General features: G+C 41.4%; 1 protein-coding gene across 1 annotated transcript in view; it reads right to left on the bottom strand.

Moving 5' to 3' along the window:
* The window catches only part of LOC128645272 (probable hydrolase PNKD), a 408,654-nt gene that overhangs the window by 344,063 nt on the left and 38,488 nt on the right, over window positions 1-26,103 (bottom strand).

Raw genomic sequence — 26,103 nt, 5'->3', positions numbered from 1 at the left:
TATCGGTTATCAGCCTGAAAGGCAGGCAATAATCGGTATCGATCCTGAAAAAAACAATATTATTCTATCCCTAATATAGCTTTTTACAGTTATCACGTTCAAGTACAATAATATGTAAGTATGAGGTCCCTTTAAAGGGATATTACCCCCAAAAAAAAATATTTTTGATTCAGACAGAGCATACCATTTCAAAAAAGGTTTTAGTTTACTTCTATTATCAAATTTGCTCCGTTCACATGATATTCTGTGTTGAGGAGATACCGCACTACATGACAGCATTCTTGCAAAACTGCTCCCATATAGTGCTCCAGAAATGTGCTGGCTCCTAAGCATACATCCCTGCTTTTCAATAAAAAAAAATACCAAGAGAACAAAGATATTTTGATAATAGAAGTAAAATTGCATCCCCTATCTGAATTGTGAAAGTAAAAATTTGGGTATCATATCCCTTTAATCATGATTAGATCCCAGATTCAAATTTAAACTCATATACAATATGAAAAAAAAAATGTGTAAATTACATTATATACCCTCAACAATCCAACACAATTGTTATTTTTCTTTTCCTTTACTGTAATCTTTTTTCTTTATTTGCTTTACACAACAGGAGACTGCTAGTTCATGTGGGCCATATAGATAACATGTTCACGCCCGGGGAGTTATTTAAGATTCAGCACAGTATTAAATGCAAGTCAATAGATACAAGGTAATCACAGAGGTAAAAAGTACATTAATATAACGGTGTTGGTTATGCAAAACTGAGGAATGGGTAATAAAGGGATTATGTATCTTTTAAAACAATAAAAATACTATTGCAAACTGTCCCTTTAATCGAATGTGTTTAAAAGATTATCTGCAGGCTTTGAATGAAAGGCGTTCACAGATAAAGCTTTATCGCCTAAGCTCAGGCCTCCTTCATGTGACATCTGTGTCTTATCAAATTTCACAGGCCCCTCCTCTACAGCTCTCCGTTTCTGCACAGTCTGAGCCAGAAGCATAAACAAAGCCATATTATTTACTTTACATTAAAAGCAGTTTATTGGATAGTTGACCTATGTGCATCTGCATCTTAGTTAAACATTACTCTACATTTAGTAGAAGAACTAGACCTTATACTTTATCCTTTGCTAACCATTCCTATTTGATCTACTGCATTTCTGCTCTCTCGTCTTTTTGAATAAAGCTGCTATACTTGTTGTTTATACCGAATTAAAATGAGAGGTTTTTAATGTCTTTTTGTTTAAAACAAAAAGATACACCAACTAGAACAGTGCTCTTAGCTACAGGTAAGACTGTCTCCTGTATTTAAGTATGCACATATCACGCTCGTACCTAAGCATGCATGCGTGCATCATGGCAAAACCTAAGCATGCACACACAAAAACCATACCTAATCATGCACGCATCATGCCCGTATCTAAGCATGCACCATAACAACCGTACCCAAGCATGCATGATGTATCACATCTATACCCAAGGATGCACGCGCTGAGGGAAATCGTAATGAGCAAGCAATGTTGCCAGTCCCTCTGCATATGAGAACCAGCTTGTTTAATATCCCTTTAAAAATCTGTCTCACTACCCCTTTGCCATAAGGATTCAGGTTGTCATTTGTATTACAAACATCAATGTCCACATTTTAAATGTAGCAAATATAATTTACTACTAAGAATTAAACATTTTAACACATTTTCTCTCTCTCTGTTTGATCCCTACAATAGTTCTCATTGATTTATATCAATGTCATCACACATATATATTAATTTCTTGTATTATGCCTTAAGACAGGTTCTTATTGTTGCACCAACGTGCACTATATTAGTATTATTATTAGAATTTCCTGTATAGACTTGGGCTATTTGCCTCTATATATGCATAGCGGCACCAGAGTGGAACGCTTATCACATCTCCAGTTATGGATAGCTATACACTCATCATACTTTTATTCAGTTATGGATAGTAATACACTATTCACATAGCATATTATTATCATATATGTATTTAGTTTTACATTTGTTCACATATACTTATGTCGTTTTTATCGCCGTAAGTACTATTACCTATTTTAGTTTTGCATATTACATGTTATGGTTGTTTGCGTTATTGTGCATATAACCTATATTAGTGCTTTAAGCGTTGTTTTATTTATAACTCTAGTAAGCGAGTCACTTAGCAATCTGTTCATCTTTTAGTAGTCTTGGCTAATTTTCATTGTTTTGGTACTGACACGAGGTCTTGATACGTCACCGGCTGTGGGACAATCGGTCTTTGATAACAGTTATCCAATTGGGTTTCACACTGGTTCTGAGCCCGCCCCCTTTTAGGTATGACGTTTTGGGTTCTTAAGGAATTGATACATAGAATGGTTCATCAGAAACACTGGAGCTAATGTAAGAATGTTAATATAACTTATTACATTTTATCCGTTATAGTAATTGCATCACTTCACCTAAGGAATAGAATCAGAAAATAGTGGCGTTGTGTTTTTTTTTTCCTTGGTAAATGAATACACATAACAGGTGATTTTTATATCTACTACTTTACATTAATATGATCATATCATTAGTTATCGATAAACAGCGATTTATTATAGTGTTACGAATGAATATCAGGTGCGACAATGGGGTGTGATGAGATGATGGGATCCTATTGGTCATTACTGTAAGTGGAAGGGGAGGGTTTATTGGACTGTTTGGTAGCATAGCCTTATTTAAAAGGTGTCATTTGACATAATTTTTCTTCACCACTCAGGCATATAGAAATTATCGGGATGAAGATAGAAGATGCCGCATGGATGAAGCCTTCTGCCGTCTGGAGGACCTCTTCTGCCCCGATCGGATGAAGACTTCTGCCGTATTGAGGACCACTTGTGCCCTGCTGGGTGAAGACGGCTCAAGGTAGGGTGATCTTCAGAGGGTTAGTGTTATGTTTTTTTTAAGGGGGGATTGGGTGGGTTTTAGAGTAGGGGTATGTGGGTGGTGGTTTGTAATGTTGGGGGGGGTATTGTATTTGTTTTACAAGTAAAAGGCCCTTTTAAGGGCTATTTGTAATTTAGTATAGGGTAGGGAATTTTATTATTTTGGAGGGCTTTTTTTATTTTATTAGGGGGATTAGGTGTAATTAGTTTCAAATTCTTGTAATTCTTTTTTATTTTCTGTAATTTAGTGTTTGTTTTTCGTAATTTAGTTTATTTCATTTAATTGTAATTAGTTTAATTTAGTTTATTTATTTATAGAGTAGTGTTAGGTGTAGAGCTGCAACAACTAATAGTCATAATCGATAATAAACGATTATGATAATAGTTGTCAACGAATCTCATAATTAATCGATTAGTTGGTTTGCAATTAGTTGGTCTGTGCACAACACCAGCTGCTTCACTCCAATGAACTCCTGCATATGGTATTGTGTTTCATGGTTATGTCCTTAGCCTAAAGGACGTCTACAGATGTATACTTTTCACTTTTTCAGGACAGTATACGTTAACAACTACCTCTGGCTTATGTGCAACCCAGATATAATAGTCATCATTTGGATTATTTACATTAAATCAGGTGATTTGGAACTATGCTTTTCATTATATAGTGCCAAGCTTGTTGTTTACACCTTGCCCCTAGATTGATGGGAGTTATTTAAATTGATGTACACTATTATCTGTTTGCACAATTATTAGCATATTGCTTGCTATTGCTGATTATAAGTACTGTATAAATAAATGTGTAAAGCTTTGTCCTGTTATTGATATACAGACCTTAGCGCTTTTGATTTTGTTTATTGTTTTTTTATATTTTTAATAAATTGTGATATGTACCAGATTCAACCTTTATAAGTATATATCTGTTATTTTTAGAGCGGACTAGATATTTCGCCTAACCTTATAGCTGTTTATTTACCATTGCATATAGATATTCAAGATATTTTTATGTTAGAATGAAGTCAAGGGTTACTTTATTGAGAGGCCCCTTGCCCAGGTAGAAAACACTTAGCATTGGTGAAGAGCTAACAAAGATAAATATCCCACTTTGGTGAAATTGGCAAAACCCTACTTATACACCTCAACAGTCTTTTCTCTGCTGCAGGAAATATAGCTGCAAACAGAGAACCAGACTTAGCCAGAAGCATGTGGACATGTTGAGATTTTTGCATTTCAATGCAAAGTTTCTGAAAGAGTGAATAACAGAATGTTATTAACAGTGATAGTCTAACTCTATCTAGTTCTACCTCTTTCCAAACAGTTTGTGGTTTTGTTTTGTTTAATTATAAAACTGTGCTCTGCTGCTTAAAAATTGAAGAAACAGTGGTGTTAAAGTAAAGTTTTAGTCTAAAGTTTATATTTGTAACACTCATTATGTGGATTTTAATTTAAAACATAGAAAACTATTATTGATTCTCTTTTTATCTGATTAGTCGAAAAAATAAATTGGCCGATTAATCGATTATGAAAATAATAGTTAGTTGCAGCCCTAGTTAGGTGTAATTGTAACTTAGGTTAGGGTTTATTTTGCAGGTAATTTTGTACTTATTTTAGCTAGGTAGTTATTAAATAGTTAATAACTATTTAATAACTATTGTACCTAGTTAAAATAAATACAAAGTTGCTGTAAAATAAAACTAAATCATAAGCTAGCTAAAATGTAACTATTAATTATATTGTAGCTATCTTATGGTTTATTTTATCGGTAAGTATTTATTTTTAAATAGGAATAATTTATTTAATTGTAGTTATTTTATTTAGATGTACAGGTAGCCCTCAGTTTACGCCGGGGTTAGGTTCCAGAAGGAATGGTTGTAAATCGAAATCGGTGTAAATTGAAACCCAGTTTATAATGTAAGTCAATGGGAAGTGAGGGAGATAGGTTCCAGGCCCCTCTCAAAATTGTCATAAGTAACACCTAATACATTATCTTTAAAGCTTTGAAATAAAGACTTTAAATGCTAAACAGCATAATAAACCTAACAAAATAATCACACAACACAGAATATATCATTAAACTAAGTTAAATGAACAAAAACATTTGCTAAACAGCATTATAAACCTAATAAAATAATCACAACACAGACTTCACTTGCATTTTTCTGCAAACAGTTCTTTCTATGCATTCCAATCTGGACTGATTTATAGACAGGAAGATCTTGTTCCTTTGAAATCTGCTCGATAGCTCAGGTCTGGCTAAACTGATTAATTTCAGCTTGCTTGGCTTTGCTGCAACACAAGCGGACAGCTCCACCTACTGGCTATTTTAATAAATGCCATGCTTCTCAATGCTTTTCAATAGCAGTCACATGACTGGAAAAAAAGGTTGTTATTCTGAAACGGTGTAAATTGAACCATTGTAAAACGAGGGCCACCTTATTAAATTTAAATTAGGGGGGTGTTAGGGTTAGACTTAGGGGTTAATAACTTTATTATAGTGGCGGCGACGTTGGGGGCGGCAGATTAGGGGTTAATAAATATAATGTATTCACAGTATAAAGTGAGATAGAATAACAACCGTAATTAGATTGTTATTAGGAAAGACAGGGATTTCAGCACAACCTTTTTTAATGTAAATGCTAAGCGAATGCAAAGCTCCGCATTTAGCGGTATGTGAAGTCCATTCTCGTCAACCACAGACTTCCAGGGCATACAAACAGAAACGGATATTCTTATATAAGACACAAAACCAAATGAACAAAAAGAAGCACAGATAGACGTTATGCTTGAAACAGTTTACGCTGTCAAATTTTATTAAGTATATTTGATTTTACAAAAGGTTCGCTGAAACTTAAAACTGTAAAAAGGTATGGACTGACAACACCTCCACTAGAGGGTGGTTACATACTAGACGTAAAATCCAGCACCATAGTGATCCTTGAGGATCTATGCCAGTACACAGAACTGTGTTAATAACCTAAACCAAGCAGCATAAATAAATTAAACAGCTGAATCATACATAGTGGAGCTAATATGTAGCTCTAAGTATTGTGCACAATACGTTATTTAGCCAATATTTCAATAGTCATACCCAAATCTTATGACAAAGAACAGTCAGAGGGGGGGACATTGACAATGTACTTCTTAAAAAGGAAACTGAATGGATGTACAAGCTACAAACAGTAATGCCTAAAGGGCTTAATGAGAAATTTGAGTTTGCTGCATTCCTAAAATAAGATGTAATGTTGAACTATAGAATGGCTCAACCTCTACCTTTAAAATCAGCCTAATAATGTATCTACGTGCCTTTACTCAGTTTGTTAATCTCTCAAAAAATGCTTCTTTGGAAGTGAAACATAGTATCTTTAGTTCCCCTTAAGATTTGTAGGATGGAAAGGATACACCTAAACGATATCTAATAAATAAATTAACCCCTTAACGACCGAGGACGTGCAGGGTACGTCCTCAAAAAAAGGCAGTTAACGCCTGAGGACGTACCCTGCACGTCCTCTGTGTGGAAAGCAGCTGGAAGCGATCCTGCTCGCTTCCAGCTGCTTTCCGGTTATTGCAGTGATGCCTCGATATGGAGGCATCCTGCAATAACCTTAAATGGCCATCCGGTGCAGAGAGAGCCACTCTGTGGCCCTCTCTGCACCGGACATCGATGGCCGGTATCGTTGGTGGGTGGGAGCGGACTTGGGAGGCGGGTGGGCGGCCATCGATGCACCGTGTAATGTGCAGGGGGGCGGGATCGGGGGCGACGGGGGGCGCGCATGTGAGCGCGCGTGCACGGGGGGCGGCGGGCGGGCGCGTGCACGGGGCGGGAGCGGGAGGGAACCGCTGCACTACAGAAAAAAAAATCTGAAATAGCTATAATAAATAAGAAAAAAAATAATGTTTAAGTGATCTGCAACTGGTGGGAGGTTGGGGGGGGACAGCTACACTACAGAAAAGGGGATTTTTTAAAAAAAAAAAGATATATTTTTTTACTAAACTGGGTACTGGCAGACAGCTGCCAGTACCCAAGATGGCGCCCGCTAAGGCAGAGGGGGAGGGTTAGAGAGCTGTTTGGTGTGGGATCAGTGAGGTTGGGGGCTAAGGGGGATACTACAAAGCAGCATATGTAAATATGCTAAAAAAAAAAAACCTAAAAAACCCCACAAATATACCTTTTATTTTAGTACTGGCAGAGTTTCTGCCAGTACTTAAGATGGCGGGGACAATTGTGAGGTGGGGGAGGGAAGGGAGCTGTTTGGGAGGGATCAGGGGGTCTGATGTTTCAGGTGGGAGGCTGAGCTCTACACTAAAGCTAAAATTAACCCTGCAAGCTCCCTACAAGCTACATAATTAACCCCTTCACTGCTAGCCATAATACACGTGTGATGCGCATCGGCATTTAGTGGCCTTCTAATTAACAAAAAGCAACGCCAAAGCCATATATGTCTGCTATTTCTGAACAAAGGGGATCCCAGAGAAGCATTTACAACCATTTGTGCCATAATTGCACAAGCTGTTTGTAAATGATTTCAGTGAGAAACCTAAAATTGTGAAAAATTTAACGTTTTTTTTAATTTGATCGCATCTGGCGGTGAAATGGTGGCATGAAATATACCAAAATGGGCCTAGATCAATACTTTGGGTTGTCTACTACACTACACTAAAGCTAAAATTAACCCTAGAAGCTCCCTACATGCTCCCTAATTAACCCCTTCACTGCGGGGCATAATACACGTGTGCTGCGCAGTGGCATTTAGCGCCCTTCTAATTACCAAAAAGCAACAACAAAAGCCATGCATGTCTGCTATTTCTGAACAAAGGGGATCCCAGAGAAGAATTTACAACCATTTATGCCATAATTGCACAAGTTGTTTGTAAATAATTTCAGTGAGAAACCGAAAGTTTGTGAACAAAATTGTGAAAAAGTGAACAATTTTTTTTATTTGATTGCATTTGGCAGTGAAATGGTGGCATGAAATATACCAAAATGGGCCTAGATCAATACTTTGGGGTGTCTTCTAAAAAAAATATATACATGTCAAGGGATATTCAGGGATTCCTGAAAGATATTAGTGTTCCAATGTAACTAGCGCTAATTTTGAAAAAAAGGGGTTTGGAAATAGCAAAGTGCTACTTGTACTTATGGCCCTATAACTTGCAAAAAAAGCAAAGAACATGTAAACATTGGGTATTTCTAAACTCAGGACAAAATTTAGAAACTATTTAGCATGGGTGTTTTTTGGTGGTTGTAGATGTGTAACAGATTTTGGGGGTCAAAGTTAGAAAAAGTGAGTTTTTTCCCATTTTTTCCTCATATTATATAATTTTTTTTATAGTTAATTATAAGATATGATGAAAATAATGGTATCTTTAGAAAGTCCACTTAATGGCGAGAAAAACGGTATATAATATGTGTGGGTACAGTAAATGAGTAAGAGGAGAATTACAGCTAAACACAAACACTGCAGAAATGTAAAAATAGCCTTGGTCCCAAACGGACAGAAAATGGAAAAATGCTGCGGTCATTAAGGGGTTAAAAATTGTTACGGTTACCCTTAGTCTCGCTGAGAGATGGACCGCTTAGTAGCCTGGATCCCTATTGCTAAAGAGGGGAGAAGCTGCTTTCCATAGTATTCTATATGAGTCTCGCAAATATAGAATAATCTCCCTTAGCTGCAGTACAGCTAGGATACCCTTCTGCCCACAAAAACGAGTCAACGCTGCGATTGAGGGTCAAACAAGAACTCAGGACTGGGATGCCCAGCCTGCTTTTTATTAAGGTTACATGCACACAGGCACTCCCAGGGGGAGAGGGGGGGGAAGCACAAAATCCCCCATCACACATTTAGATAGAGAGCACTGTCCTTTGACAGGCCACAATAGGATTACAGTACTTAAGATAACAAGTTTACAAGTTCATCTTATCAATTAGCAGTCTGGCTCCAGAGGTGATTAGACAATAGTTTCTAAAAGCTGAAAAAAAAAGAGTTAACTCTTTATGAAATGAAACTTGTTACGGTTTTCTTGGAGCCCTTCTTAGGCGCTGGCTTGCTGGTTCAGGCATTGCTGCTGGGAAATAAGCTCTTCACAACAAAATAACTAATGCTTCTGTAACAAAAATGTTTTCATATTTCATCTAATACACAATAACCAATGTACAGATTAGTTTATGCTTTGATAACTGTTCGATTTAGTGCCAAGTACATGTCATAATCAAAAAAGGTACTCTCATATTATTCAGATAAAGTATATATAATTTCCTTTTTATTTTTACTTTTTGATTCATGTACTGTAGGCTCTTTTAAAAGTGAATTGTTTATAATAAAGTTCACGATAGGTTTTCACCTATTCCTCTTATGTGTATATACTTGGGCTGTGGCTCGTCAAAGGATTCTGATTGGCGACTATTTGGTTTTGAATCTCCCAATGAGCAGCGGGAAGGAAAGATATAACGCGGCTGCTTCTAGACTCAGTATCCGCTTTGCCCTGAGGAAACCCCTGTGATCTCTGGCGGTCACGTGGGGGGTGAAACGCGCATCGGCAGTGACGTAGGAAGTGGAGGTAGACGTGCCTGCATGACAGTTCGCTGTGGCGTTCACGCTGTTTATACCGGTTCGATGGTGAACCTATAATGCTGATCCAGTTTGCTTAACAACAGAATTGGGAAGTCTGTTCGCTGAAAGGAATAATACGGTTGTAGAACAAGCTGACTCTATAATTCTATAACTTTGATACACCAGTACTTTACTATACCCAGATTCCTGAGGGTGTTTGATGCACTATATTGAAATACAGCACTGTTTAGCTGGATATATCAAAGACTGTCTGTGGGTGTTATCTATACACCACTTTAACAACCACTTGTGTGCAACCATTTCATTATTGATTATGTTTGATAGATATTGCAAGACTTTGTTATGATGCTATCTGCATAATATAAACTGTAAAGACAAAACGACTCGCTTTGGGGCTGTTAAACATAGATCCGGATACTTGCATATTCATGACACCTGATACCTTTTATTATATTGGTGGTGTCCGCTGAATACTGGAGTTGTTTTTCTCACCCCCATAGTCCTTTTTTGTCTTATCATATATCTGTATTAAAGAAATTGTATGTTTAAATCTAAGCTGCTAGCATTCAGTTAGACTGTATTTTGGGGTTATTAAACATAGATCCAGAATTAATCTTCATGACACCAGATACCTCTTACTATATTGGTGGTGCCCGCTGCTACTGGAGTTTTTCCATCCCCCACAGTCTATACTGTTCTTTGTCATAAGATTTGGGTATGACTATTGAAATATTGGCTAAATAACGTATTGTGCACAATACTTAGAGCTACATATTAGCTCCACTACGTATGATTCAGCCGTTTAATTTATTTATGCTGCTTGGTTTAGGTTATTAACACAGTTCTGTGTACTGGCATAGATCCTCAAGGATCACTATGGTGGCGGATTTTACGTCTAGTACGTAACCACCCTCTAGTGGTGGTGTTGTCAGTCCATACCTTTTACAGTTTTAAGTTTCAGCGAACCTTTTGTAAAATCAAATATACTTAATAAAATTTGACAGCGTAAACTGTTTCAAGCATAACATCTATCTGTGCTTCTTTTTGTTCATTTGGTTCATGTGTCTTATATAAGAATATCAGTTTCTGTTTGTATGCCCTGGAAGTCTGTGGTTGACGTGAATGGACTTCACATACCGCTAAATGCAGAGCTTTGCATTCGCTTAGCATTTACATTAAAAAAGGTTGTGCTGAGATCCCTGTCTTTCCTAATAACAATCTAATTACGGTTGTTATTCTATCTCACTTTATACTGTGAATACATAACTAGTTTAAGGGTCTGCACACCACTATATTTCCTTCATATAAGGTTTTACTCTCACCTGAGCATTGCTTTCTAGCTCGAGGTAAAGTTATATACTTAAGGTTATACTAGTCTCCCTTTCCCTACCCATATTGTTAATAAATATAATGTAGGGTTCGGCGATGTAAGGTGCAGCAGATTAGGGGTTCATTAGTATAATGTAGGTGGCGGCGGAGTCCGGAGCGGCAGATTAGGGGTTAATAGTATAATGCAGGTGTCTGCGATGTCGGGGGCGGCAGATTAGGGGTTAATAAGTGTAAGATTAGGGGTGTTTAGACTCGGGGTTCATGTTAGGGTGTTAGGTGCAGACATAAAATTAATTTCCCCATAGGAAACAATGGGGCTGCGTTAGAAGCTGGACGCTGTTTTTTTGCAGGTGTTAGTTTTTTTTTTCACCCAGCTCAGCCCCATTGTTTTCTATGGGGAAATCGTGCACAAGCACGTTTAGCCAGCTTACCGCTACCGTAAGCAACGCTGGTATCGAGGTGAGATGTGGAGCTAAATTATGCTCAACGCTCACTTTTCTGAGGCTAACGCCGGCTTGCAGAAAACTTGTAATACCAGCGTTGGCTTAAGGGAGCGGTAAGAAAAAAAGGCTTGTTAGCACCGCACAGCCTTAACGACAAAACTTGTGATCTAGCCGTAAGTGTTTGCCCTAGAAAAATCACTCACTGCCTCTCACAGGTCCCCCTTCCACAAGGGTACCGAAAATTATAAGTAATACAGTATAAATAGTAGGAAGGCACTAGAGCGGAGTGAGAATAAGTGTAGGTGACTATTAGTGCAGAAATAAAAACCTGTGTGAGACAAATATAAAATAAAGGATTAAATAGTATATTAAGGAATAAGTTGTTTTTTTTTAAAAATTAGTGTTGAAAAATGTGAAGAATGAGATGTTAGGATTTTAAGTTTTAACAAATTTATTATTTATACTTGACAAGTAATCAAGTGGACACATAGATCAAATACAGATACCTATATCTTCACAGGTGAACAATATAAAATTACCTAAGAGTACATATACTTGGTTTCAAGTGGCAATGTGGATATCAAGTGGCAACATTGCTACAACAGATTAGAACATTAAAAAAAAAAAAAAATCAAGCGTTCAATCTCCAAGCAGTCAGCTGCAGAGAAGTTAGATTTGGATGTTGGAAAGGACCTTGAATGAGAAGGTCCTTTCTCAATGGCAGTCTCCACGGTGGTAGAGACGTCATGTCCACTAGATCTGCATACCAGGTCCTGCGTGGCCGCGCAGGCGCTATTAGAATTACTGAAGCCCTCTCGTGTTTGATTCTGGCAATCACACAAGGAAGGAGAGGAAAAAGTGGAAACACATAAGCCAGGTTGATGCTAGAGCATCTATCAGTACAGCCTGGGGATCCCTTGACCTGGACTCGTAACGTGGAAGTTTGGCATTCTGTCGAGATGCCATCAGATCCAATTCCGGTGTGCCCCATTGATGAATCAAGGTTGCAAACACCTCCGGATGAAGTTCCCACTCCCCCGGATGAAAAGTCTGACGACTTAGAAAATCCGCTTCACAGTTTTCTACTCCTGATATATAGATTGCAGACAGATGGCAAGAGTGAGCCTCCGCCCATCTAATTATCTTTGATACTTCTATCATCGCAAAAGAACTCCTTATTCCCCCCTGATGATTGATATATGCCACAGTCGTGATATTGTCCGACTGGAATCTTATGAATTTGGACGAAGCCAACTGAGGCCACGCCAGCAGCGCGTTGACTATCGCTCTCAGTTCCAGAATATTGATTGGTAATTAAGACTCCACACACCCTGAGCCTTCAGGGAATTCCAGACTGCACCCCAGGAGACTGGCATCCATCGTTACTATTACCCAAGATGGCCTGCGGAAGCACATCCCTTGGGACAGATTGTCCTGTGACAACCACCACCGAAGAGAGTCTCTGGTCTCTTGGTCCAGATTTATCCGAGGAGATAAATTTGCATAATCCCCATTCCATTGACTGAGCATGCACAGTTGTAGTGGTGTGAGATGAAAGCGAGCAAACGGGATGATATCCATTGCTGCAACCATTAGTCCGATGACTTCCATACACTGAGCCACTGATGGCCGATGAATGGACTGCAGAGCTCGGCAAGTATTTAGAATCTTTGATTTTCTGACTTCTGTCAGAAATATTTTCATGTTTACCGAGTCTATCAGAGTTCCCAGGAATGGTACTCTTGTCTGTGGAATTAGTGAACTTTTTTCTACATTCACTTTCCAACCGTGAGTTCTTAGAAATGACAACACGATGCCCGTGTGAGATTTGGACAGATGATAGGTTGACGCCTGGATCAAGATATCGTCCAGATACGGTGCCACCGTTATGCCTCACGGCCTGAGAACCGCTAGAAGAGACCCTAGAACCTTTGTGCAGATCCTGGGAGCCGTGGCCAACCCAAAGGGAAGGGCCACAAACTGGTAATGTTTGTCCTGAAATGCAAATCGCAGGAACTGATGATGATCCTTGTGGATAGGAATGTCCACCGTGGTCATGTATTGACCCTCCTGGATCATTGGCAAAATTGTACGAATAGTCTCCATCTTGAACGATGGGACTCTGAGAAACTTGTTTAGACATTTCAGATCTAAAATCGGTCTGAAGGTTCCCTCTTTTTTGGCAACCACGAATAGGTTTGAATAGAATCCCTGCCCCTGATCTGGAACTGGGCAAATTACACCCATGGTGTAGAGGTCTTTTACACAGCGTAAGAACGCCTCTTTTTGTCTGGTCTACTGACAATCGTGAAAGATGAAATCTTCCCCTTGGGAGGAAGTCCTTGAATTCCAACTTATACCCCTGTGTCACAATTTCCAATGCCCAGGGATCCTGTACATCCCTTGCCCAAGCCTGAGCAAAGAAAGAGTCTGCCCCCTACTAGATCCGGTCCCGGATCGTGGGGGCTGCCCCTTCATGCTGTCTTGGTAGCAGCAGCGGGCTTTTTGACTTGTTTACCCTTATTCCATGCCTGGTTAGGTCTCCAGACCGCCTTGGATTGAGCAAAGTTCCCTTCCTGCTTAGTGGAGGAAGAGGAAGCAGAGGATGTTCCTTTAAAGTTTCGAAAGGAACGAAAATGATTTTGTTTACTCCTCATCTTGAGGGGCTTCTCCTGAGGTAGGGTGTGACCCTTACCTCCAGTAATGTCAGAGATTATTTCCTTCAGCTCAGGCCCTAATATGGTCTTACCTTTGAAGGGAATAGATAAAAGCTTAGATTCAGCCGACCATGACTTTAGCCATAACGCTCTATGCGCTACAATGGCAAAGCCTGCGTTTTTCACTGCTAATTTTGCAAGTTGAAAAGCAACATCAGTCATAATTTGCTAGTTTAAGAGCCTTAATTCTGTCTAAAATGTCCTCTAAGGTGTCTCAACCTTCAGGGACTCTTCCAGGGCGTCAAACCAAAAGGCAGCTGCAGTAGTTACTGGAACCATGCAGGCTATAGGCTGCAAGAGAAAACCCTGGTTAACAAATAGTTTCTTTAGAAGACCCTCTAATTTTTTTTTTATCCATAGTGCCTTTAAAAGCACAACTGTCCTCAATTGGTGTAGTTGTACGTTTAGCTAAAGTAGATATAGCTCCCTCCACCTTGGGAACCAATTGCCAGGAGTCCCGTATGGTGTCTGATATGGGAAACATTTTCTTAAAATTAGGAGGGGGAGAAAACGGTATACCTGGTCTATCCCATTCCTTCTTAACAATTTCCGAAATTCTCATTGGAACCGGAAAAAAAAATCAGTGTAAGTAGGTACCTCCATTTTACACAATTTTTCTGGGGGACTTGCGATAGGGTCACAATCATCCCGAGTCGCCAGAACCTCCCTGAGCAATAAGCGGAGGTATTCTAATATGAATTTAAAAGGACATGATGTCCGAATCTGTCTGAGGTAATAAACCTCCTGACTCCCTAACCCCCAAATCAGAAAATTGTGAGGGTGCATCGGAAATAGCCACTAAGGCATCAGATGGTTCAGTATTAACATTAATATCTGACCTATGGCGTTTACCCTGCAAACCTGGCAGTTTGGATAACACCTCTGTAAGGGTAGTAGACATAACTGCAGCCATATCTTGCAAAGCAAAAGAAGTAGACGCACTAGAGGTACTTGGCGTCACTTGTGCGGGCGTTAAAGATTGAGACACTTGAGGAGAATTAGGTGGCATATCCTGGTTCTCTTCAGACTGAGAATCATCCTTTGGCACACTATCATTACCTAAAATATAATCTTTACAGTGTAGGGCCCTTTCAGTACAAGGAGGACACAATGTAAGAGGGGGTTCCACAATGGCTTCTAAAAACACATAGAACACTGACTTTCTTCATTGTCAGACATGTTGAACAGACTAGTAATAACAGCACAAGTCGTTAATCTTTATTATGTGAGAAAAACAATTGAGTAGAAAACCGTTTGTGTACACTTTTTTTTTCCTTAAAGGTACAGTGAGTTCTCAAAGGTGCTAAAACGTTAAGGAAAATTGAAAATTTTGATAGGGAAAGCACCTAATGTGCAGTCGGATATTGCACCCCTAGTAAGAAAAGGACTTTGACCCTTAAAAATACGGTGAGGCCCACAAAGAAACGTTACAATGAAAAGAAAACGTTTAAACTGTCTCTGCCCCGATCAGTATAAACAATCCGGACTTGCTTCACAATGCAGCCTCACAATCTGGTCCTAACCGGAGTAATGGCTGTACTCTCCGGCTCTAACTGCGCATGGAGGCGCGAAAATTATACCCCGCCCCTCATGTATAATGGAAAATAAACACCACCAGCCGCATGGGAAGCGGTCTGTGAATAAGCAATGCCTAATATATTAAGTGCCATGTGGAACCTCAAAATATAAACGCATCAGCCCTGATAAGCCTTATTTCAATAAAAAAAAAATAGCGTACTCCAGGCTGTCTCAGTGTCTAACCAAGCCATTAAGGGTCCCTTGCAGTTCTCACAAAGGTCATTAAACACAGGGGTCCAGTACCACCCTACCCGGACTACTGCTTACCCCTCTTACAAGATATAAAATATGTCAGCCAATTCTGAATCTACCAGGTCTCTTCAGAATATACATGACTGCACATACCTCAAAGCTGCATGTAGCAGAAACATTCCCCACACTGAAGCTTTCTCTGTACTCCTCAGTCATCTTGTAGGAAGCAAACAAGGATCTCAGTTACAACTGCTGAGATCATCAGACTCAAGGCAGAATTCTTTTTCTATGTCCTGCCTGAGGATAAATAGTACTCATCGGTACCATTTTAAAATAAAAAACTCTTGATTGAAGAAACTAAAACTATTATTTTATCACCTCTTAACTTTACCCTTCCTATTACTAGCATAGGCAAAGAGAATGACTGAGGGGAGGAGTTAAGGGAGGAGCTATATAGCAGCTCTGCTGTGGTGCTCTTTGCCACTTCCTGTTAGCAGGAGGAATATATCCCACAAGTAAAGGATGAAACCCGTGGACTCGGTATATCTTGTAAAAACAGAATTTATGCTTACCTGATAAATTACTTTCTCCAACGGTGTGTCCGGTCCACGGCGTCATCCATTACTTGTGGGAATATTCTCTTCCCCAACAGGAAATGGCAAAGAGCACAGCAAAAGCTGTCCATATAGCCCCTCCTCAGGCTCCGCCCCACAGTCATTCGACCGACGGTTAGGAGAAAAAAGGAGAAACTATAGGGTGCCGTGGTGACTGTAGTATATAGAGAAAGACATTTTTCAAACCTGATTAAAAAACCAGGGCGGGCCGTGGACCGGACACACAGTTGGAGAAAGTAATTTATCAGGTAAGCATAAATTCTGTTTTCTCCAACATTGGAGTGTCCGGTCCACGGCGTCATCCATTACTTGTGGGAACCAATACCAAAGCTTTAGGACACGGATGAAGGGAGGGAGCAAATCAGGTTACCTAAACAGAAGGCACCATGGCTTGCAAAACCTGTCTCCCAAAAACAGCCTCCGAAGAAGCATAAGTATCGAATTTGTAAAATTTGGCAAAAGTGTGCAGAGAAGACCAAGTCGCTGCCTTACATATCTGATCAACAGAAGCCTTGTTCTTGAAGGCCCATGTGGAAGCCACAGCTCTAGTGGAGTGAGCTGTGACTCGTTCAGGAGGCTGCCGTCCGGCAGTCTCATAAGCCAATCGGATAATGCTTTTCAGCCAGAAAGAAAGAGAGGTAGCAGTAGCTTTTTGACCTCTCCTCTTACCAGAGTAAACGACAAACAAAGATGAGGTTTGTCTAAAATCCTTAGTTGCTTCTAAATAGAACTTTAAAGCACGAACTACATCTAAATTGTGTAACAAACGTTCCTTCTTTGAAACTGGATTCGGACACAGAGAAGGAACAACTATTTCCTGGTTAATATTCCTGTTGGAAACAACCTTCGGAAGAAAACCAGGCTTAGTACGCAAAACGACCTTATCTGAATGGAACACCAGATAGGGTGTATTACACTGCAAAGCAGATAATTCCGAAACTCTTCTTGCAGAAGAAATAGCAACCAAAAACAGAACTTTCCAAGATAGTAACTTGATATCTATGGAATGTAAGGGTTCAAACTGAACCCCTTGAAGAACTGAAAGAACTAAATTTAGACTCCAAGGAGGAGTCAAGGGTCTGTAAACAGGCTTGATTCTGACCAAAGCCTGTACAAAAGCTTGTACATCTGGCACAGCTGCCAGTCGTTTGTGTAACAAGACAGATAAAGCAGAAATCTGTCCTTTTAGAGAACTCGCTGACAATCCCTTATCCAAACCTTCTTGGAGAAAGGAGAGGATCTTAGGAATTTTAATCTTACTCCAGGAGAATCCCTTAGATTCACACCAACAGATATATCTTTTCCATATTTTATGGTAAATCTTTCTAGTCACAGGTTTTCTGGCTTGGACCAGAGTATCTATCACTGAATCTGAAAACCCACGCTTGGATAAAATCAAACGTTCAATTTCCAAGCAGTCAGCTGCAGAGAAACTAGATTTGGATGTTCGAATGGACCTTGTACTAGAAGATCCTGTCTCAAAGGTAGCTTCCATGGTGGAGCCGATGACATATTCACCAGGTCTGCATACCAAGTCCTGCGCGGCCACGCAGGAGCTATCAGAATCACCGAGGCCTTCTCCTGTTTGATCCTGGCTACAAGCCTGGGAAGGTGAGGGAACGGTGGAAACGCATAAGCTAGGTTGAACGACCAAGGCGCCACTAATGCATCCACTAGAGTCGCCTTGGGATCCCTGGATCTGTACCCGTAGCAAGGAACCTTGAAGTTCTGACGGGACGCCATCAGATCCATGTCTGGAATGCCCCATAATTGAGTCAACTGGGCAAACACCTCCGGGTGGAGTTCCCACTCCCCCGGATGGAAAGTCTGACGACTCAGATAATCCGCCTCCCAGTTGTCTACTCCTGGGATGTGGATTGCAGATAGGTGGCAGGAGTGATCCTTCGCCCATTTGATGATTTTGGATACCTCTCTCATCGCCAAGGAACTCCTTGTTCCCCCCTGATGGTTGATGTAAGCTACAGTCGTCATGTTGTCTGACTGGAATCTTATGAATCCAGCCTTCGCTAGTTGAGGCCAAGCCCGGAGAGCATTGAATATCGCTCTCAGTTCCAGGATGTTGATCGGGAGAAGAGAATCTTCCAGAGACCATAAACCCTGAGCTTTCAGGGAATCCCAGACCGCGCCCCAGCCTAATAGACTGGCGTCGGTCGTGACAATGACCCACTCTGGTCTGCGGAAACTCATTCCCTGAGACAGGTGATCCTGGGACAACCACCAACGGAGTGAGTCTCTGGTCATCTGGTCTACTTGAATCTTTGGAGACAAGTCTGTATAGTCCCCATTCCACTGCTTGAGCATGCACAGTTGTAATGGTCAGATGAATTCGAGCAAAAGGAACTATGTCCATTGCTGCAACCATCAACCCTACTACTTCCATGCACTGAGCTATGGAAGGCTGCAGAATAGAGAGAAGAACTTGACAAGCGTTTAGAAGCTTTGACTTTCTGACTTCTGTCAAGAAGATCTTCATTTCTAAAGAATCTATTATTGTTCCCAAAAAGGGAACTCTTGTCGACGGAGACAGGGAACTCTTTTCTCCGTTCACCTTCCACCCGTGAGATCTGAGAAAGGCTAGAACAATGTCTGTATGAGCCTTTGCCTTGGAAAGAGACAACGCTTGAATTAGAATGTCGTCCAGATAAGGTGCCACTGCAATGCCCCTTGGTCTTAGAACCGCTAGAAGGGACCCGAGCACCTTTGTGAAAATTCTGGGAGCAGTGGCTAGTCCGAATGGGAGAGCCACGAACTGATAATGTTTGTCCAGAAAGGCGAACCTTAGGAACCGATGATAATCTTTGTGGATAGGAATATGTAGATACGCATCCTTTAAATCCACGGTAGTCATATATTGACCCTCCTGGATTGTAGGTAAAATTGTTCGAATGGTTTCCATTTTGAACGATGGAACTCTGAGAAATTTGTTTAGAATTTTTAAATCCAGAATTGGTCTGAAAGTTCCCTCTTTTTTGGGAACTACAAACAGATTTGAGTATAACCCCTGACCTTGTTCCACAGTTGGAACTGGGTGTATCACTCCCATCTTTAACAGGTCTTCTACACAATGTAAGAATGCCTGTCTCTTTATTTGGTTTGAAGATAAGTGAGAAATGTGGAACCTTCCCCTTGGGGGTAGTTCCTTGAATTCTAGAAGATAACCCTGAGAGACTATTTCTAGTGCCCAGGGATCCTGAACATCTCTTGCCCAAGCCTGAGCAAAGAGAGAGAGTCTGCCCCCTACTAGAGCCGGTCCCGGATCGGGGGCTACCCCTTCATGCTGTTTTGGTAGCAGCAGCAGGCTTCTTGGCCTGTTTACCCTTGTTCCAGCCTTGCATTGGTTTCCAACCTGGTTTAGTCTGGGAAGCATTACCCTCTTGTCTAGAGACTGCAGAGTTGGAAGCCGGTCCGTTCCTGAAATTGCGAAAGGAACGAAAATTGGACTTATTCTTAGCCTTGAAAGGCCTATCTTGTGGGAGGGCATGGCCCTTTCCCCCAGTGATGTCTGAAATAATTTCTTTCAATTCTGGCCCAAAAAGGGTCTTACCTTTGAAAGGGATATTAAGCAATTTTGTCTTGGAAGATACATCCGCCGACCAAGACTTTAGCCAGAGCGCGCCACAATTGCAAACCCTGAATTTTTCGCAGCTAATCTCGCTAACTGCAAAGCGGCGTCTAAAATAAAGGAATTAGCCAACTTAAGTGCGTGAATTCTGTCCATGACCTCCTCATATGGAGTCTCCCTACTGAGCGACTTTTCCAGTTCCTCGAACCAGAACCACGCCACTGTAGTGACAGGAATAATGCACGAAATAGGTTGAAGGAGGTAACCTTGCTGCACAAAAATCTTTTTAAGCAAACCCTCCAATTTTTTATCCATAGGATCTTTGAAAGCACAATTGTCCTCAATGGGAATGGTCGTGCGTTTGGCTAGTGTAGAAACCGCCCCCTCGACCTTAGGGACTGTTTGCCATGTGTCCTTCCTGGGGTCGACCATGGGGAACAATTTCTTAAATATAGGAGGAGGGACAAAAAGGTATGCCTGGCTTCTCCCACTCCTTATTCACTATGTCCGCCACCCTTTTAGGTATCGGAAAGGCATCAGGGTGCCCCGGGACATCTAGGAACTTGTCCATCTTGCACAATTTCTCTTGGATGACCAGATTGTCACAATCATCCAGAGTAGATAGCACCTCCTTAAGTAATGCGCGGAGATGCTCTAATTTAAATTTAAATGTCACAACATCAGGTTCTGCCTGCTGAGAAATTCTTCCTGTATCAGAAATTTCTCCATCTGACAAACCCTCCCTCACTGCCACTTCAGACTGGTGTAAGGGTATGACAGATAAATTATCATCAGCGCCCTCCTGCTCTACAGTGTTTAAAACTGAGCAATCGCGCTTTCTCTGAAATGCTGGCATTTTTGATAAAAACAGAATTTATGTTTACCTGATAAATTACTTTCTCCAACGGTGTGTCCGGTCCACGGCGTCATCCTTACTTGTGGGATATTCTCTTCCCCAACAGGAAATGGCAAAGAGCCCAGCAAAGCTGGTCACATGATCCCTCCTAGGCTCCGCCTACCCCAGTCATTCGACCGACGTTAAGGAGGAATATTTGCATAGGAGAAACCATATGATACCGTGGTGACTGTAGTTAAAGAAAATAAATTATCAGACCTGATTAAAAAACCAGGGCGGGCCGTGGACCGGACACACCGTTGGAGAAAGTAATTTATCAGGTAAACATAAATTCTGTTTTCTCCAACATAGGTGTGTCCGGTCCACGGCGTCATCCTTACTTGTGGGAACCAATACCAAAGCTTTAGGACACGGATGAAGGGAGGGAGCAAATCAGGTCACCTAAATGGAAGGCACCACGGCTTGCAAAACCTTTCTCCCAAAAAATAGCCTCAGAAGAAGCAAAAGTATCAAACTTGTAAAATTTGGTAAAAGTGTGCAGTGAAGACCAAGTCGCTGCCCTACATATCTGATCAACAGAAGCCTCGTTCTTGAAGGCCCATGTGGAAGCCACAGCCCTAGTGGAATGAGCTGTGATTCTTTCAGGAGGCTGCCGTCCGGCAGTCTCGTAAGCCAATCTGATGATGCTTTTAATCCAAAAAGAGAGAGAGGTAGAAGTTGCTTTTTGACCTCTCCTTTTACCAGAATAAACAACAAACAAGGAAGATGTTTGTCTAAAATCCTTTGTAGCATCTAAATAGAATTTTAGAGCGCGAACAACATCCAAATTGTGCAACAAACGTTCCCTTCTTCGACACTGGTTTCGGACACAAAGAAGGCACGACTATCTCCTGGTTAATGTTTTTTTGGAAGAAAACCAGGTTTAGTACGTAAAACCACCTTATCTGCATGGAACACCAGATAAGGAGGAGAACACTGCAGAGCAGATAATTCTGAAACTCTTCTAGCAGAAGAAATTGCAACTTTCCAAGATAATAACTTAATATCAACGGAATGTAAGGGTTCAAACGGAACCCCCTGAAGAACTGAAAGAACTAAGTTGAGACTCCAAGGAGGAGTCAAAGGTTTGTAACCAGGCTTGATTCTAACCAGAGCCTGAACAAAGGCTTGAACTTCTGGCACAGCTGCCAGTTTTTTGTGAAGTAACACAGACAAGGCAGAAATCTGTCCCTTCAAGGAACTTGCAGATAATCCTTTCTCCAATCCTTCTTGAAGAAAGGATAGAATCCTAGGAATCTTTACCTTGTCCCAAGGGAATCCTTTAGATTCACACCAACAGATATATTTTTTCCATATTTTGTGGTAAATTTTTCTAGTTACAGGCTTTCTGGCCTGAACAAGAGTATCAAAAACAGAATCTGAGAACCCTCGCTTTGATAAGATCAAGCGTTCAATCTCCAAGCAGTCAGCTGGAGTGGGACCAGATTCGGATGTTCGAACGGACCTTGAACAAGAAGGTCTCGTCTCAAAGGTAGCTTCCATGGTGGAGCCGATGACTATTCACCAGATCTGCATACCGAGTCCTGCGTGGCCACGCAGGAGCTATCAAGATCACCGACGCCCTCTCCTGATTGATCCTGGCTACCAGCCTGGGGATGAGAGGAAACGGCGGGAATACATAAGCTAGTTTGAAGGTCCAAGGTGCTACTAGTGCATCTACTAGAGTCGCCTTGGGATCCCTGGATCTGGACCCGTAGCAAGGAACCTTGAAGTTCTGACGAGAGGCCATCAGATCCATGTCTGGAATGCCCCACAGTTGAGTGATTTGGGCAAAGATTTCCGGATGGAGTTCCCACTCCCCCGGATGCAATGTCTGACGACTCAGAAAATCCGCTTCCCAATTTTCCACTCCTGGGATGTGGATTGCAGACAGGTGGCAGGAGCGAGTCTCCGCCCATTGAATGATTTTGGTCACTTCTTCCATCGCCAGGGAACTCCTTGTTCCCCCCTGATGGTTGATGTACGCAACAGTCGTCATGTTGTCTGATTGAAACCGTATGAACTTGGCCCTCGCTAGCTGAGGCCAAGCCTTGAGAGCATTGAATATCGCTCTCAGTTCCAGAATATTTATCGGTAGAAGAGATTCTTCCCGAGACCAAAGACCCTGAGCTTTCAGGGATCCCCAGACCGCGCCCCAGCCCATCAGACTGGCGTCGGTCGTGACAATGAGGTCACCCCTTGTGACAGGTTGTCCAGGGACAGCCACCAACGGCGTGAGTCTCTGGTCCTCTGATTTACTTGTATCTTCGGAGACAAGTCTGTATAGTCCCCATTCCACTGACTGAGCATACACAGTTGTAATGGTCTTAGATGAATGCGCGCAAAAGGAACTATGTCCATTGCCGCTACCATCCAACCTATCACTTCCATGCACTGCGCTATGGAAGGAAGAGGAACGGAATGAAGTATCCGACAAGAGTTTAGAAGTTTTGTTTTTCTGGTCTCTGTCAGAAAAATCCTCATTTCTAAGGAGTCTATTATTGTTCCCAAGAAGGGAACTCTTGTCAACGGAGATAGAGAACTCTTTTCCACGTTCACTTTCCATCCGTGAGATCCGAGAAAGGCCAGGACTATGTCCGTGTGAGTCTTTGCTTGAGGAAGGGACGACGCTTGAATCAGAATGTCGTCCAAGTAAGGTACTACAGCAATGCCCCTTGGTCTTAGCACCGCCAGAAGGGACCCTAGTACCTTTGTGAAAATCCTTGGAGCAGTGGCTAATCCGAAAGGAAGCGCCACGAACTGGTAATGCTTGTCCAGGAATGCGAACCTTAGGAACCGATGATGTTCCTTGTGGACAGGAATATGTAGATACGCATCCTTTAAATCCACCGTGGTCAAGAATTGACCTTCCTGGATGGAAGGATTGTTCGAATGGTTTCCATTTTGGACGATGGAACCTTGAGAAACTTGTTCAGGATCTTGAGATCTAAGATTGGTCTGAACGTTCCCTCTTTTTTGGGAACTACGAACAGATTGGAGTAGAACCCCATCCCTCGTTCTTTAAATGGAACAGGATGAATCACTTCCAGAAGATAACCTTGGGAGACTATTTCTAGCACCCAAGGATCCAGAACATCTCTTGCCCAAGCCTGAGTGAAGAGAGAGAGTCTGCCCCCCACCAAATCCGGTCCCGGATCGGGCCCGCATCTCATGCTGTCTTGGGAGCAGTGGCAGGTTTCTTGGCCTGCTTTCCTTTGTTCCAGCCTTGCATTGGTCTCCAGGCTGGATTGGCTTGAGAAGTAGTACCCTCCTGCTTAGAGGACGTAGCACTTGGGGCTGGTCCGTTTCTGCGAAAGGGACGAAAATTAGGTTTATTTTTGGCCTTGAAAGACCTATCCTGAGGAAGGGCGTGGCCCTTGCCCCCAGTGATATCAGAGATAATCTCTTTCAAGTCAGGGCCAAACAGTGTTTTCCCCTTGAAAGGAATGTCAAACAATTTGTTCTTGGAAGACGCATCCGCTGACCAAGATTTTAACCAAAGCGCTCTGCGCGCCACAATAGCAAACCCAGAATTTTTCGCCGCTAACCTAGCCAATTGCAAGGTGAAAGAATTAGCCAATTTAAGAGCACGAATTCTGTCCATAATCTCCTCATAAGAAGAAGAATTACTAATAATCGCCTTTTCTAGCTCATCGAACCAGAAACACGCGGCTGTAGTGACAGGGACAATGCATGCAATTGGTTGTAGAAGGTAACCTTGCTGAACAAACATCTTTTTAAGCAAACCTTCTAATTTTTTATCCATAGGATCTTGGAAAGCACAACTATCTTCTATGGGTATAGTGGTGCGCTTGTTTAGCGTAGAAACCGCCCCCTCGACCTTGGGGACTGTCTGCCATAAGTCCTTTCTGGGGTCGACTATAGGAAACAATTTTTTTAAATATGGGGGGAGGTACGAAAGGTATACCGGGCCTGTCCCATTCTTTATTAACAATGTACGCCACCCGCTTGGGTATAGGAAAAGCTTCGGGGGGGCCCCGGGGCCTCTAGGAACTTGTCCATTTTACATAGTGTTTCTGGAATCACCAGATAATCACAATCATCCAAATTGGATAACACCTCCTTAAGCAGAGCGCGGAGATGTTCCAACTTAAATTTAAAAGTAATCACATCAGGTTCAGCTTGTTGAGAAATTTTTCCTGAATCTGAAATTTCTCCCTCAGACAAAACCTCCCTGGCCCCCTCAGACTGGTGTAGGGGCCCTTCAGAAACAATATCATCAGCGTCCTCATGCTCTTCAGTATTTTCTAAAACAGAGCAGTCGCGCTTTCGCTGATAAGTGGGCATATTGGCTAAAATGTTTTTGATAGAATTATCCATTACAGCCGTTAATTGTTGCATAGTAAGGAGTATTGGCGCGCTAGATGTACTAGGGGCCTCCTGTATGGGCAAGACTGGTGTAGACGAAGGAGGGGATGATGCAGTACCATGCTTACTCCCCTCACTTGAGGAATCATCTTGGGCATCATTTTTACTAAATTTTTTATGACATAAATCACATCTATTTCAAAGAGAAGGAACCTTGGCTTCCCCACAGTCAGAACACAATCTATCTGGTAGTTCAGACATGTTAAACAGGCATAAACTTGATAACAAAGCACAAAAAACGTTTTAAAATAAAACCGTTACTGTCACTTTAAATTTTAAACTGAACACACTTTATTACTGCAATTGCGAAAAAGTATGAAGGAATTGTTCAAAATTCACCAAAATTTCACCACAGTGTCTTAAAGCCTTAAAAGTATTGCACACCAAATTTGGAAGCTTTAACCCTTAAAATAACGGAACCGGAGCCGTTTTTATATTTAACCCCTTTACAGTCCCTGGAATCTGCTTTGCTGAGACCCAACCAAGCCCAAAGGGGAATACGATACCAAATGATGCCTTCAGAAAGACTTTTCTATGTATCAGAGCTCCACACACATGCAGCTGCATGTCATGCTGTTCTCAAAAACAAGTGCGCCATACCGGCGCGAAAATGAGGCTCTGACTATGATTAGGGAAAGCCCCTATAGAATAAGGTGTCTAAAACAGTGCCTGCCGATATAATTATACAAAAAATACCCAGATTAAATGATTCCTCAAGGCTAAATATGTGTAAATATGATCGATTTAGCCCAGAAAATGTCTACAGTCTTAATAAGCCCTTGTGAAGCCCTTATTTACTGTCTGTAATAAAAATGGCTTACCGGATCCCATAGGGAAAATGACAGCTTCCAGCATTACATCGTCTTGTTAGAATGTGTCA

The sequence above is a fragment of the Bombina bombina genome, chromosome 1 (genome assembly GCF_027579735.1).
Source record: "Bombina bombina isolate aBomBom1 chromosome 1, aBomBom1.pri, whole genome shotgun sequence".
NCBI classification, from domain to species: Eukaryota; Metazoa; Chordata; class Amphibia; order Anura; family Bombinatoridae; genus Bombina; species Bombina bombina.
This window is presented reverse-complemented; position numbering and strand designations above follow the sequence as displayed.